The sequence below is a fragment of the Saimiri boliviensis genome, chromosome 12, assembly GCF_048565385.1.
Source record: "Saimiri boliviensis isolate mSaiBol1 chromosome 12, mSaiBol1.pri, whole genome shotgun sequence".
Classification (NCBI taxonomy): domain Eukaryota; kingdom Metazoa; phylum Chordata; class Mammalia; order Primates; family Cebidae; genus Saimiri; species Saimiri boliviensis.
In genome coordinates, this window is record NC_133460.1 from 39,403,286 (window position 1) to 39,415,573 (window position 12,288).

A 12,288-nucleotide genomic window follows, 5' to 3' on the forward strand; every position below is an offset into this window, starting at 1 on the left:
TGCACCATTGCACTCCAGCCTGGGTAACAAGAGCGAAACTCCATCTCAAAAAAAAAAAAAAAAAGAATAGAACAGCTCATTAACATAAAGCAAATAATACATGCCAGGCAGTCAAATCCAAAACCCTCAGCTTTAAAAACACATTTGTATTACAGAATTTCACTGTAAATCTATTTGTTATATTTATCTTTTTATTTTTTAATCCATATAAATATGCTTAAAAATAAAACCTCTAAATTGTCATATTAACTTAACTTATAAAAGCCAAAGCTCGGGCTGTCCACTGTGGCTCACACCTGTAATCCCAGCATTTTGGGAGGCTGAGGCGGGTAGATCATGAGGTCAGAAGTTTGAGACCAGCCTGGCCAACATGATGAAACCCCATCTCTACTAAAAATATAAAAATTAGACAGGCGTGGTGGTGGGCACCTGTAATCTCAGGTTCAAGAATCACTTGAACCTGAGAGATGGAGGATGCAGTGAGCTGAGATCACGTCATTGCACTCCAGCCTGGGCCACAGAGCAAGACTCTGTCTCAAAAAAAAAAAAAAAAAAAAAAGCCAAACCTTTAACTTGTTCATCTAGTTGAAATTCAAGTACATCCCTGGATAGCTCTGTCAAGGAAGAGGGACAGAACACATGGTGAAATATTGCCAGGGTGAGGACAATGAAGATATTTTTGTTTCAACACCATAAGCCAAGTCTGTAAATACCCCTCATCCACGTGGAAACCAATATTGATTCTTTAACATTGAGATGGAAAGGCAGAACAGAAAGTAAACTATTGAGAGAAGCAGCTCTAAATCTTGGAATTAAATCACACTAATTGTTCCTGAAAGGGACAATAAACACAGGTAATTAACTTCTGGGGCCTCTGTTTTTTTGTTTTGTTTTGTTTTGTTTTTTCTTTTCTTATGTGCTTCTTCAGAGGCATTGTTTTTGTTTTTATGTTTTTGAGACAGGTTCTCTCTTGGTTGCCCAGGCTGGAGTGCAGTGATGCAATCACAGCTCACTTCAGCCTTGATCTCCCCAGCTCAAATGATCTTGCTACCTCAGCCTCCCAAATAGCTAGAATTACAGGCATGTACCACTATGACCAGCTAATTTTTTATTTTTTGTAGAGACAAAGTCTCACTATGATGCCCAAGCTGGTCTCAAACTCCTGGGCTGAAGCAATTTTCTTACCATGGCCTCCCATGGCAGGAGGTCTCTGAATTTTATCAATAGTGTGGCCATCAAAAAATGATTTTTTTTTTAAACTTCAAGGCCTTGTAGATATTTCATAGTCTAGCATTTGCCAAAGAGCTCCTCCGAAGCTGTCATAATTTGGATACAGGGAGTACTACCATATGTTTTAGCAAAAGGGGAAGAAATGGGTTATATAGGATCACGAAGTCTGAAGCCAGAAGGAACTTTGGAATCTTTGGCACCACTCAGGCCAAATCTGGTCTCTTGATGCGTTGTTTGGCAGACCCAATGTTTATGGTTTTGTTTTTAGCAAATTTGAATGAATTGCCGATATTTTAACACTAGAAAATTTCACATAAAAATCTGAATTTCAGGATTCTCTCAAAACATTGAAAGCTCTGATAACACCAGGCCCTCATTCTTACGTAACAATTAACTGGAACTGAGTGAGTTTGGCTCTCACTGGCTGAAGCATTTTCTCTCCAGCTCCTTCCACTCCCTACTGCCTCCCCGACACAGGACCAAGGTTGCCTTGCATTTAGTTTCACCTCTGGTACCCCCCGTATCTCCACACACCTGCTACCCAACCACTGCCCCCAGTCTTCTTTGCTCATGTATGATTCCAGTCTCATCTGGGTAAACCTTGTGAACTTGCCATCACTGCTCTTATTCAATCCCTCAATCTACCCATGAGGAAACTGAAGTTGAGAGACGTCCTGCTAGGGGAGAGAATAGCTTCAGGATCCTTTACTCACCAAGCCAGTGAAGAGTCATCTATTTCTAAGTCCTACTCTCAAACTCAGAAGAGAAAATAGCAGGCTCTGTAAACCACTAGAGTATGAGAAAAGATGGGAAGGTCCAAATATTTAACAAAATAAATACAAAAAGAGAGTTAAATATAGGCAGAGTGAGGGCCAGGCACAGAGATCCATTGGTGTCATCATCTCCCTGGGTCCCACACTGTTACCAGGTCACTGTGCTCCCGGGCTCTTGTTTCAGCTTCTCTCTCCTCCACACAACCCTAATCTGCAGCGCTTGGCCTGAGAATAGTGTTCTGGTGAAGAAATCTATGATGATGTTAACAACACTGATGTGTTCTTTCAGTTAGCAAATATTCTGCACGATTTATACATGATCATGTGAGGTCTGATCTGCTGTCTAAATGCATCCTTTTAGTATGCCATGTACAAAGCAGTATGTTTACTGACTGATAGGAAATAGACACTGAGATTTTAATCAACTACTTATTTTAGAAGGAAACTCATACAACTGAAATTAAAGGCAAAAATACAGTTAAGGATGCTGACACTGTTTACATAAATATACCAATAATGTTCAATCACATTATAATTTCTTAGCATTAAGCTAAGAATTAAAAAAGTCTTAGCAGGACATGTCATAGTCTCCATAATCTAGCCCCATCCCGCCTCCGAGCCTTATTTGTCTAAAATTCCAGGCTTCAGCTACTCCAACCTGCTTTGCTTCCTTTCAACACACCAGACTTCCCCATCTCTGTGCTATTCTCTTGTTCCAGCAGGCTTCTTTTCCATCAAGGAAATCCTCTTCCTTCATCAAGTCCCAGCTAAATTGCTACACCCATCCCATAACTTTTCTTCATACTTAACCTTGAATGAACGTCTCCTTTTCTGTGTCATTCAGTAGCACACAATTGATACTGCTACCATATGATTACATTTATACTATCTTGTAATATAGATATTTGTAAACATGTCTATTTTCCTCACTAAACCTTTGGAGGCAGGGAAAATGTGTTCTTTTTTTGAACTTGGTTTTTAGTTATAGTTCAATCCCATCATCCATAAGGACTACTTTGGTGTCTGCCAAGAACCTCCCAAAGAAGAGGCTAAGTAGCTCAAAATACATACATTTTTGCAATCATTAATTAAAATCGAAGTCATTAGTGATATTTTCTTGAAAAGCCGTGATGGAAAACAATATGGTGGTTCCTCAGAAAAATTAAAAATAGAACTACCATATGATCCAGCAATAGCACTATATACCCAAAGGAAAGGAAAGCCTCATGTTGGAGGGACAGCTGCACTTTCATGCTCCTTGCAGCATCATTCACCACAGCCAAGATACGGAATCAAACTAAATGTCTACGAGTAGATGAATGGATAAAGAAAATGTGACACACACACACACACACACACACACACACACACACACACACGGAGACTAATTCAGACTTTAAAAAGAAGAAAATTGGCTGGGCATGGTGGCTTACACCTTAATCCCAGCACTTTGGGAGGTGGAGGCAGGTGGATCACCTGAGGTCAGGAGTTCAAGACCAGCCTGGCCAATGTGGTGAAACCCTATCTCTATTAAAAACACAAAATATTAGCCGGTGTGGTGGTGCATGCCTGTAATGCCAGCTACTCAAGAGGCTGAGGCAGGAGAATCGCTTGAACCCAGGGAGTGGAGGTTGCAGTAAGCCAAGATTACACCATTGCACTCCAGCCTGGGCAATAAGAGTGAAACTCTGTTTCCGGATGCCTATAATCCCAGCTACTTGGGAGGCTGAGGCAGAAGGATCACTTGAACCCGGGAGGCAGAGGTTGCAGTAAGCTGAGATTGCACCATTGCACTCCAGTCTGGGTGACAAAAATGAAACAACGTTGCTTTTTTTAAAAAAAAAAAAAGAAGAAGAAACAAAGAAAGAAAAAGGAGAGAGAAAAAGAGAGAGAGAGAAACTCCATCTCAAAAAAAAAAAAAAAAAAAAAAAAAGGAAATCAGCCAGGCACAGTGGCTCCATGCCTGTACTTCTGGCATTTTGTGATGCAGAGGACGGCCCAGGACTTCAAGACCAGTTTGGGAAACATGGCAAAACCCCATCTCTACAAAAACAAATACAAGACACACACACACACACACACACACATACACACACAGAAATTAGCTAGGTGTGGTGGCACAGGAGGCCAAGGAGAAGATCACCTGAGCCTGCTGAAGTTGAGGCTACAGTAAGAAGACAGAAAAGGGAAGAAAGAGAAAGAAGGCCGGGCGCACTGGCTCACGCGTGTAATCCCAGGACTTTGGGAGGCCGAGGCGGGTGGATCACGAGGTCAGGAGTTCAAGACCAGCCTGATCAACATGGTGAAACCTCGTCTCTATATTTAAAAAAAGAAAGAAAGAAAGAAGGCCGGGCGCGGTGGCTCATGCCTATAATCCCAGCACTTTGGGAGGCCGAGGCAGGTGGATCATGAGGTCAAGATATCAAAACCATCCTGGTCAACATGGTGAAACCCCGTCTCTACTAAAAATACAAAAATTAGCTAGGTGGCGCGCGCCTGCAGTCCCAGCTACTCATGAGGCTGAGGCAGAAGAATTGGTTGAACCCAGGAGGCGGAGGTTGCTGTCAGCTGAGATCGCACCATTTCACTCCAGCCTGGGTAACAAGAGTGAAACTCCATCTCAAAAAAAAAAAAAAAAAAAAAAAAAAGAAGAAGAAGAAGAAAGAAAAGAGAGAAAGGAAGGAAAGAAAGAAAAAGGACGGAAAGAAAGTGAAAGAAAAGGAAAGAAAGAAAGAGGAGAAAGGAGGAAATCCTGTCATTTGTGACAACGTGGGCAAACCTAAAGGACATTATGTAAGGTGAAATAAGACAGGCACAGAAAGACTTGAATCTAAAATGGTTAAACTCAGAGAAGTAGAGAATAGAACCCTGGTTACCAGTGACTAGGGTTGGGGTGAAGAGATGTTGATCAAAGGATACAAAATTTCAGTTAGGAGCAATAAGTTCAAGAGACCTATTTTGCAACATAGTGACTACAGTTAATAACATTGTACTGTATTTTGAGAAACTGTTAAGATGGTAGACTTTGGCGGGGCACGGTGGCTCACGCCTGTAATCCTAGCACATTGGGAGGCCGAGGTGGGTGGATCACCTGAGGTCAGGAGTTCAAGACCAGCCTGGCCATCATGGTGAAACCTCATCTTTAAAAAAAAAAAAAAGAAGAAGAAGAAGATGGTAGATTTTAAGTGTCCTCACCACACCAAAAAAAAAAAAAAAAAAAGATAAAAACGTGAGGTAATGCATAGGTAATGTTAGCTGGGCCAAAATGTATAGGTAATGTTAGTTGGGCCAAAATGTATTGCTATTTCAAAATAATGTGTTGTGCATGATATATGTACAGAATTTTTATTATCTAATTCATGAATTAGGGGTTGGAAAGGTTTGAAGTAAAACTTGAAAACCTGACCACATCTGTCTAGTTGTCATCCTCTAGCTTGAGTTGCATGGCCAGATCCACCCCGAAACACCATAATGTGTCCTGATAAAGATTCAGACACCAACCTAATTCCCACCACTTTGAGAAATCAATTCCCAAGCCAGAAAAGATTTCCTAGTGTCTTGATCCACTTTTCGTATCTTTGGCTTCTCCCAATGCTCCTCCTATAGATATGAAGGATACCTGTATCCCGCTGACCTACACACAAAAGGGAAGAACCAAGAGGGATGTTCTTAGGGGATCAGTGGTGCTCAAAGTCTAAGTTGTTGCAAAATTGCAGGTTAAACTATTTTATTATCTAATTCCTACTTCCGAGGGCTTTTTTTTTGGGGGGGGAGGGGTCCGGGACTGGTTTCTCGCAATGGTATGGGTATTAGCAATTATATGGATATTCATTTATTTAATAAATTTACATATTTATTATTAATTATTGCAACAGGGAATAGAAAATGGCTTCACTGTGCATTTGGTCCAGAAAGTGGAAGAGTTTTCCTATCAGAAATTTTAAGAGGCTATAATCATGCAACAAGTAATCATGCTTTCTCTTCGGAATCTTCTCTGGTTTCCTCAGCCCTCTGCCTATACCTGCCTGAAGAATTTCTTAAAGCTGAATCCAACTCAAATATAAGAAACTGTTAGGGCATACCAATTTAAAGAATTTGATGAAACAACCGAAAATTCTACTGTGGGGTACAGGGAACGGGAGAATCTACCTTCAATATGAACTATTATTCAGTTAATTCAATATTTTTAAAAACCACATCAGAATTGTAGCTAGAAAATTGATCAAAAGTGTTATATCTAATAACTTACTACATACGTAACATATTTAAAGTAAATCCTGACTAAACTTCCGCAATAGTTTGCGTTGGACAGATTAGACACCCAAAAAACAAGGTAAAGCATTGATTTGCTTTTGATAGCCAAGTTTGTTCGTAGTTATCAGCTCTCTGGAAAGGCTCTGGGCGCTGCCAAAGCCAGAGCAGGTTACTTAGGGCGAACCAAAGATGGGGCATTAAGCACCAAGTCCTCCCAAGTTCTGGCTCAGGGTCCAGAGGCGCCAGTGCCTCCTACTGCAGTAGCAAAGGCTGGGCTCCCGCGCTCGCCCGGGGCTGCCGGGTGATGCTGAACTGGGCGCCACAATACAGAATCCGCTCACCCCGCGCGCTGCGCTCCACATATGTCAAGAATACCCGGGGCGCCCCAGTCCCAACCCTCCGGGGGCACCTGCTTACTCGCGTTCCCGACCAAGACAGCTGGAGACCGTTGGGTCCCCTGAGAAATAGAGGCCCACCTGGATTTCGTGCACCTCTCCCTGCTCTTCCACCAGCAACCCTAGAATCTCTCTCAGGAGTCCAGGGCAGGTCGTGGGGGAGGGGCACCGAACCACCCCAGGAACCCCTCTCTCTCTTTCAACTCCGTGCAAAATGCCGCCCTCAGATTCCCGGGGAAATTTGCCCACTTTGTAGAAGCACCCCATCAAAAAGGGAGGTGGCGAGGGGCGGGCGCGGGCGCGCCGCGGACACTCGAACCCCCAGCATACACCCCAGACAAAAACCCAGTTTCACGCTGCTCCACAGCCCCCTCCTACTGCTCGGAGTCTGAGTTACTTCTTGTCCCACCCTTGGCACCCTCCCCGCAAGCTCCAGCCCATTACCTGAGTCGCAGCCTCGGCGGAGCCTCCGGGGCTCAGCACGCCGCACAGTGCCCAGGGCGGCCGGGCTGGTGGTGGGACCGCGGCCGCCGCTCTCCCCTGCAGCTCCCGGCCGGCCGGGCCGCTATTTATCCGGGCCAGCAGCGGCCCTGGCTCCTGCCGGAGTATTGGACAATCGGTCCCGCTACGCGCGGACCGGGGAGCCGCCGCCCTCTGCCCCCACCAACCCCCGCGGCAGCGGCGGCCGCATGGAGCTGGGGAGCCGGCCTCCTTCTCTGGGCTCCACCTTCTCTTTCTCCTCCTCCTCCTCCTCCCCGGAGTTTTTCCTGTTGTCTTTTTCTCCCTTGTCTCTCTTTGCGGGGCACCCCGGCCAGTCTGAACCGGTTGTGACTGCGCGGGTGGCTGGGGGAAGGAGGAGGAGGAGGGGGCGGAGGAGATGGAGGCGGAAAAGCGGGCGGTAGGGGCGCTGCGCCTGCTCCCGTGGCTCCCGGCCCGGCCAGGAGTAGGGAGGGCACTGCCCGGCCCTGGCCCTACCCGGCCTGGAGCCACCAAGGCCACGAGAGAGGTGGGCACCGCCGGCCAGGCGCCCTCTCGGTGCGCACGCACGCGCGTCCCCAGGCGCCGCTGTGCCCCTGCCGCCCACCGCGTGCCCGGGCGGAGCCCGCCAAGGACCGTGAGCTTGTGGGGGTAGCCGGGGTCTAGAAATGAATGTAAGTAGTCCTTGGTCTCCCAGGCTCCCGGGGCCGCCGGCGCCCTCCTGGCCGGGGCTGTATACCCACCTGGCAGTGATCCCGGAGAAACAGGCACCAGAACTTTGTGGAGTCGGTGCTCCTGGGAAGTGAGGAGTGAGGATGCCAAGTGCTGTCTTTTGTGACAGCTCCGCGGAAAAGGAGGGCATCCCGCGGTGCACACACCACCCCCCCGCCCCCCACAGGCTGCTTCTAAGGACGTTCAGTCTGTCCCGCAGGTGAACTGCTCCAACAATACTACCATTGGCAGTACTATCTTTGGCTGAAAGGTAATGGGCTTACGGGCGGAGATGGATGTCTGCTTTATCCCTCAGTCACTGCAGCAGCTGGTGGCTGTCCATAGGCACCAGTGGTTCGCCAACCGTGGGAACCCTCCAAAGCGATACGCATTTTTTGCGTTCCTGTGTGTATGCATTTTTCTGGGAAGCCACACCATACTTTCTACTTCTCAAAGGGGACGGGGGCCACCCTCCTCCTTGATGAGAACTCCCTTTATACGCTGAAAGTCACTGGTCCTGGCCTAGGCAAAGATTCTACACCTGGCAAAGGGTTGGTTTCAGAAGTAGGGATCAAGCCGCTGCGCCTCCGTTTCCTTGTCTATGAAATTTCCAAGAATCTTACCTGTATCATGGAGTCTGTGTGGATGAGAGCTTAAAACCTGTGGAGCCTAGGCAGCCATGTCACGTTTTCTTACAGCACAAACGTGGCGGAGGTTCCGCCATTTTGGCCTTCATCATTCCTTTCTATTCAATTTTCTGACTTTCAGGTTACAGGGAAGAGAATGACCAGTGCGAGTCAATAGTATTTTGTTTTGTTCTAAGAGGGAAAAAGAGAAAGGGGGGAAAGTAACAGTGAGAATGAGAGCAAGGTGGGCCCAAGAATAAGTTCTGGAAGGAAAAATGGAGAAACTATCCTGTCAACACCCTAAAAAACTTACTTCTGAAGAGGAGAGGGGACACAGTAGGGGATTCTTAGGCTGTATTTTTTTTACCTGATTTATGGTTACTCAAGTGCGTTTTTTACATGGATAATTTGTATTCTTTTCTCTATATGTTGACCTATACACTGATAATTTGTATTCTTTTCTCTATGTTTCAATACTTTTTTTTTTTTTTTTTTTTGACACAAAGCCTTGTTCTGTTACCCAGGCTGGAGTGCAGTGGCATGATCTCGGCTCACTGCAACCTCCACCACCGGGATTGAAGCGATTCTCTTGCCTCAGCCGCCTGAGTAGCTGGGGTTACAGGCATGCTAATTTTTGTATTTTTAGTGGAGACAGGTTTTCACCATGTTGGCCTGGTCTTGAACTCCTGACCTCAAGTGATCCACCGCCTTGGACTCCCAAAGTGCTGAGATTACAGGCATGAGCCACTGTACCCGACCAATAAAAGATATTTTTAGCAAGTCTGTCTTTGATTCAAATAATTCCTAAGCACCAGAGCACATGTTATCTTGATTGTTACTCAAACCAGTCAATGTATGTGAACTTAAGTTTGGGGGACAAGGAAACCATGCCTGGAAAATATACTACATCCACCAACTGGTTTCTGAAATGACATATCCCTGTTACCACTTGCACCAAGTTTTCCTAGATTTTTTTTTTTTTTTTTTTGGAAGAGTATATGGCCAGCACTTCCATTTTTACTCAGGCCAGCCCTCGCCTATCAACTAAGAACCAAAAATGAGCTGAAGCTCACACAGGGGGTTGCTCCCAGCTTTAGATGGCTGCAGGGTCAGGCTTCTAATGCAATGAATGAAGTGACTAGAAGGGAGCTTGGAGGGCTCAGAGAGCTGGAATCTGGCCCTGAGGCAGTAGACACTTAGCTTAGGGGACTGTTGCCAGGCTGGAATGTGAAAATAGCCCCTGTCATCTTGTGAAGGTTCATTGTTCAGTCACACTGCAAGAGAGGATTGAGACATGTAAGAGAGAACTCAGAGATCTAGTCAAGCCCTGGCACTTTACTTGCAAAAGGAATTTGACCGGGAGAAGCAGAGATAGCATGGGGAGAAATGACAGATACAGGTGAGGGGACGGAAGGCAGCAAACCACACTGCCATGTGTGTACCTATGCAACAATCTTGCATGTTCTTCACATGTACCCCAAAACCTAAAATGCAATTAAAAAAAAAAAGTCAAACAAACAACAACAACAACAACAACAACAAAAGATGTGTTCCAGATCACTCTAGGGGTGGGGGAGGCAGGTAAGTCAGCAGAGATAAGATTAAAACCACCTCTCTGTGCCTCCCAAGTTTTTACCTCCAGCAACAAAAAAGATGCAAGATTTTCTGCCTTTGGAAGAAAAGGAAACTGAGAAATGCCTTTGGCTCACGCCTGTAATCCAAGCACTTTGGAGGCCAAGGCGGGCGGATCCCCTGAGGTCGGGAGTTCAAGACCAGCCTGACCAACAATGGTGAAACCCCATCTTTACTAAAAAAAAAAAAAAAAAAAAAAAAAAAAAAAAAGAAGAAGAAGAAAAATAAAATAAAATAAAAGTTGATGCAGAAGTGTCAACTAAATAAAGGAATCCATTCTTTGCTTTATGTTGTTATTAGGAAGCATTTGTAAAGAGTTTCATAATTTGTGAAATGGTCTAAGGTCTCCCTTTCTCAAACTATTTGCCACCATAGTCCTTCAGAGAATGAGATGGATGGAGAAATTAACCTAAAGTTGTTCTTTGGTCCTTATCCCAGTAAGGAAGCAGAAACACAAAACGCAGAGGGCAGAGCAAGGTGTCATACGGTCAGGGGAAGGTGGTGCACTTGACCAGCACCCGATTCACTGGTCCGGTGCTTGCCCAGCTGACCAGACTTATCACCTTTTCACATGATGTTCTTCTCCGGTTATGAATGACAGCATAGCTATAAAGACCGACTACGACTACGCTTTGTAATAAAAACAACGAAAGAAAACTGACTTCATGGCTTTTATAGCAGTTGGCTTAGAGATCTATCCGTAAATCATTCTATTAATTCCAATTTATTCTCTCACACTCTAAATGATAAATGGTCAGAAAATAATAAAAATGGATAAATCATTCTCTCTTATGCTTATAGAGCTTTTGTTTAAAAGGACAATTTTTCAAATGTTTAAAGCGACCTTAAATATTTACTCTATTGTATTTTTGTTTGCAATTCTCCAGAATACCATTTCATGTTTTCCTGGCTTTATCTTTTATCATACTATTTGACTGAATTTTTTTTTTTTAATTTAGGGGAAGTGGGGAAGATAAATAAATGGTGTTGTTTCATTTGGTTTTTTAGAGACATGTCTTACTTCTCAACAAGCATAGAGTGCAGTGGCATGATCACGGTTCACTTCATCCTCGAATCCCTAGGCTCAAGGGATCCTTCACCTTAGCCACCTACGTAGCTAGGCTACAGGCATGCACCACAACATCCAGCTAATTTTAAAAAGTTTTTTGTAGGGACTGGGTCTTGCCATCTAGCCCAGGTGTTCGAGATCAGGCTGATCTCAAACAGCTGGGCTCAAGTGATCCTCCCTTCTTGGCCTCCCAAAGTGTTGGGATTATAGCCATGAGCCACCATGCGCAGACTGGTTAAGTATTGGTATCTTCATTTTACGGAAGAGGACACTCGGGTTCAGAGAGGCTAAGTTACTTGCTGAGTCACTCAATGGGTCAGTGATGGAGTGGGATTCTGAGACTGGCCTGGCTGATTATTAAGTCTGTGCTCTTCCCAACCTACTTTAGAAAAATGATTCAAGGCTGGGGAGAGCTAACAATGAGAACTGACTTCTTACACTAATTTAAAGCTTCACGAGAAACCTAAGAAGAAGGTTCTACTATTCTCACCTGCCTTTTGCCAATAATGAACAAGAACTAGAGAGAAGCTAAATAATTTGCCCTCAATCACATAATGAGAGGTGAAGCTAAGGTTTGAACCTCTGTTGGGAATCAGCCCAACCCCGCACGTGGGCACCCTTAGTCCCGGTGGTGAGGAGGGATTGAGAAAAGGAAATAAAGACAGAGACACAAGAGTAGAATTTACAGCATGGGTCCAGGGGACCAATGCCAGCATGGGAACTGTGTTGGCTCCTAGCTCTGGGCTCCAACCACTTTTATTATGTGCATAATCTCATTGATCTTATGGGCTTGGAGGGGAGGGTGGAGGGAGTACTTGGGAGTACTTAAAATGGGTGGGAAGCACTTGAGATCCTTCTAAGACAAGCTAAACTCGTACTCTGAGTTTATTGTTATCAGAGTGCCAATGCATCAGAAGTATAGCGGATGAGGAGCCACCTGGTCTGACCACACCCAATGCATCAAGGGGCTTTTATCTTCTGAGCATTGAGGGCATAAAACAGTTAAAATTACTCCATATTCCAAGAACCTAGGCAGAGCCTGAGGCAGTCTGTGATCTCTGCCTTGTAAGGCTTTTCTCCTCCTTGCCAGCTCCCATCTGCAAAGACCCTCCCTGATCTCA

The 12,288-nt window shown here is 45.0% G+C and overlaps 1 protein-coding gene across 2 annotated transcripts in view; it reads right to left on the reverse strand.

The window, feature by feature from the left end:
* Positions 1 to 7,961, reverse strand: part of SLC16A9 (solute carrier family 16 member 9) — a 55,670-nt gene extending 47,709 nt beyond the window's left edge. The window contains exon 1 of one of the 2 annotated variants that reach the window (XM_074382258.1): positions 7,873 to 7,961. The gene's annotated coding sequence lies outside the window, so the exon portion shown is untranslated. Of the gene's footprint in view, positions 1 to 7,096; positions 7,635 to 7,872 lie in introns of those variants that run through there. The other variant, XM_003928702.4, reaches the window with a different exon arrangement.
* Positions 7,962 to 12,288: the final 4,327 nt, after the last annotated feature.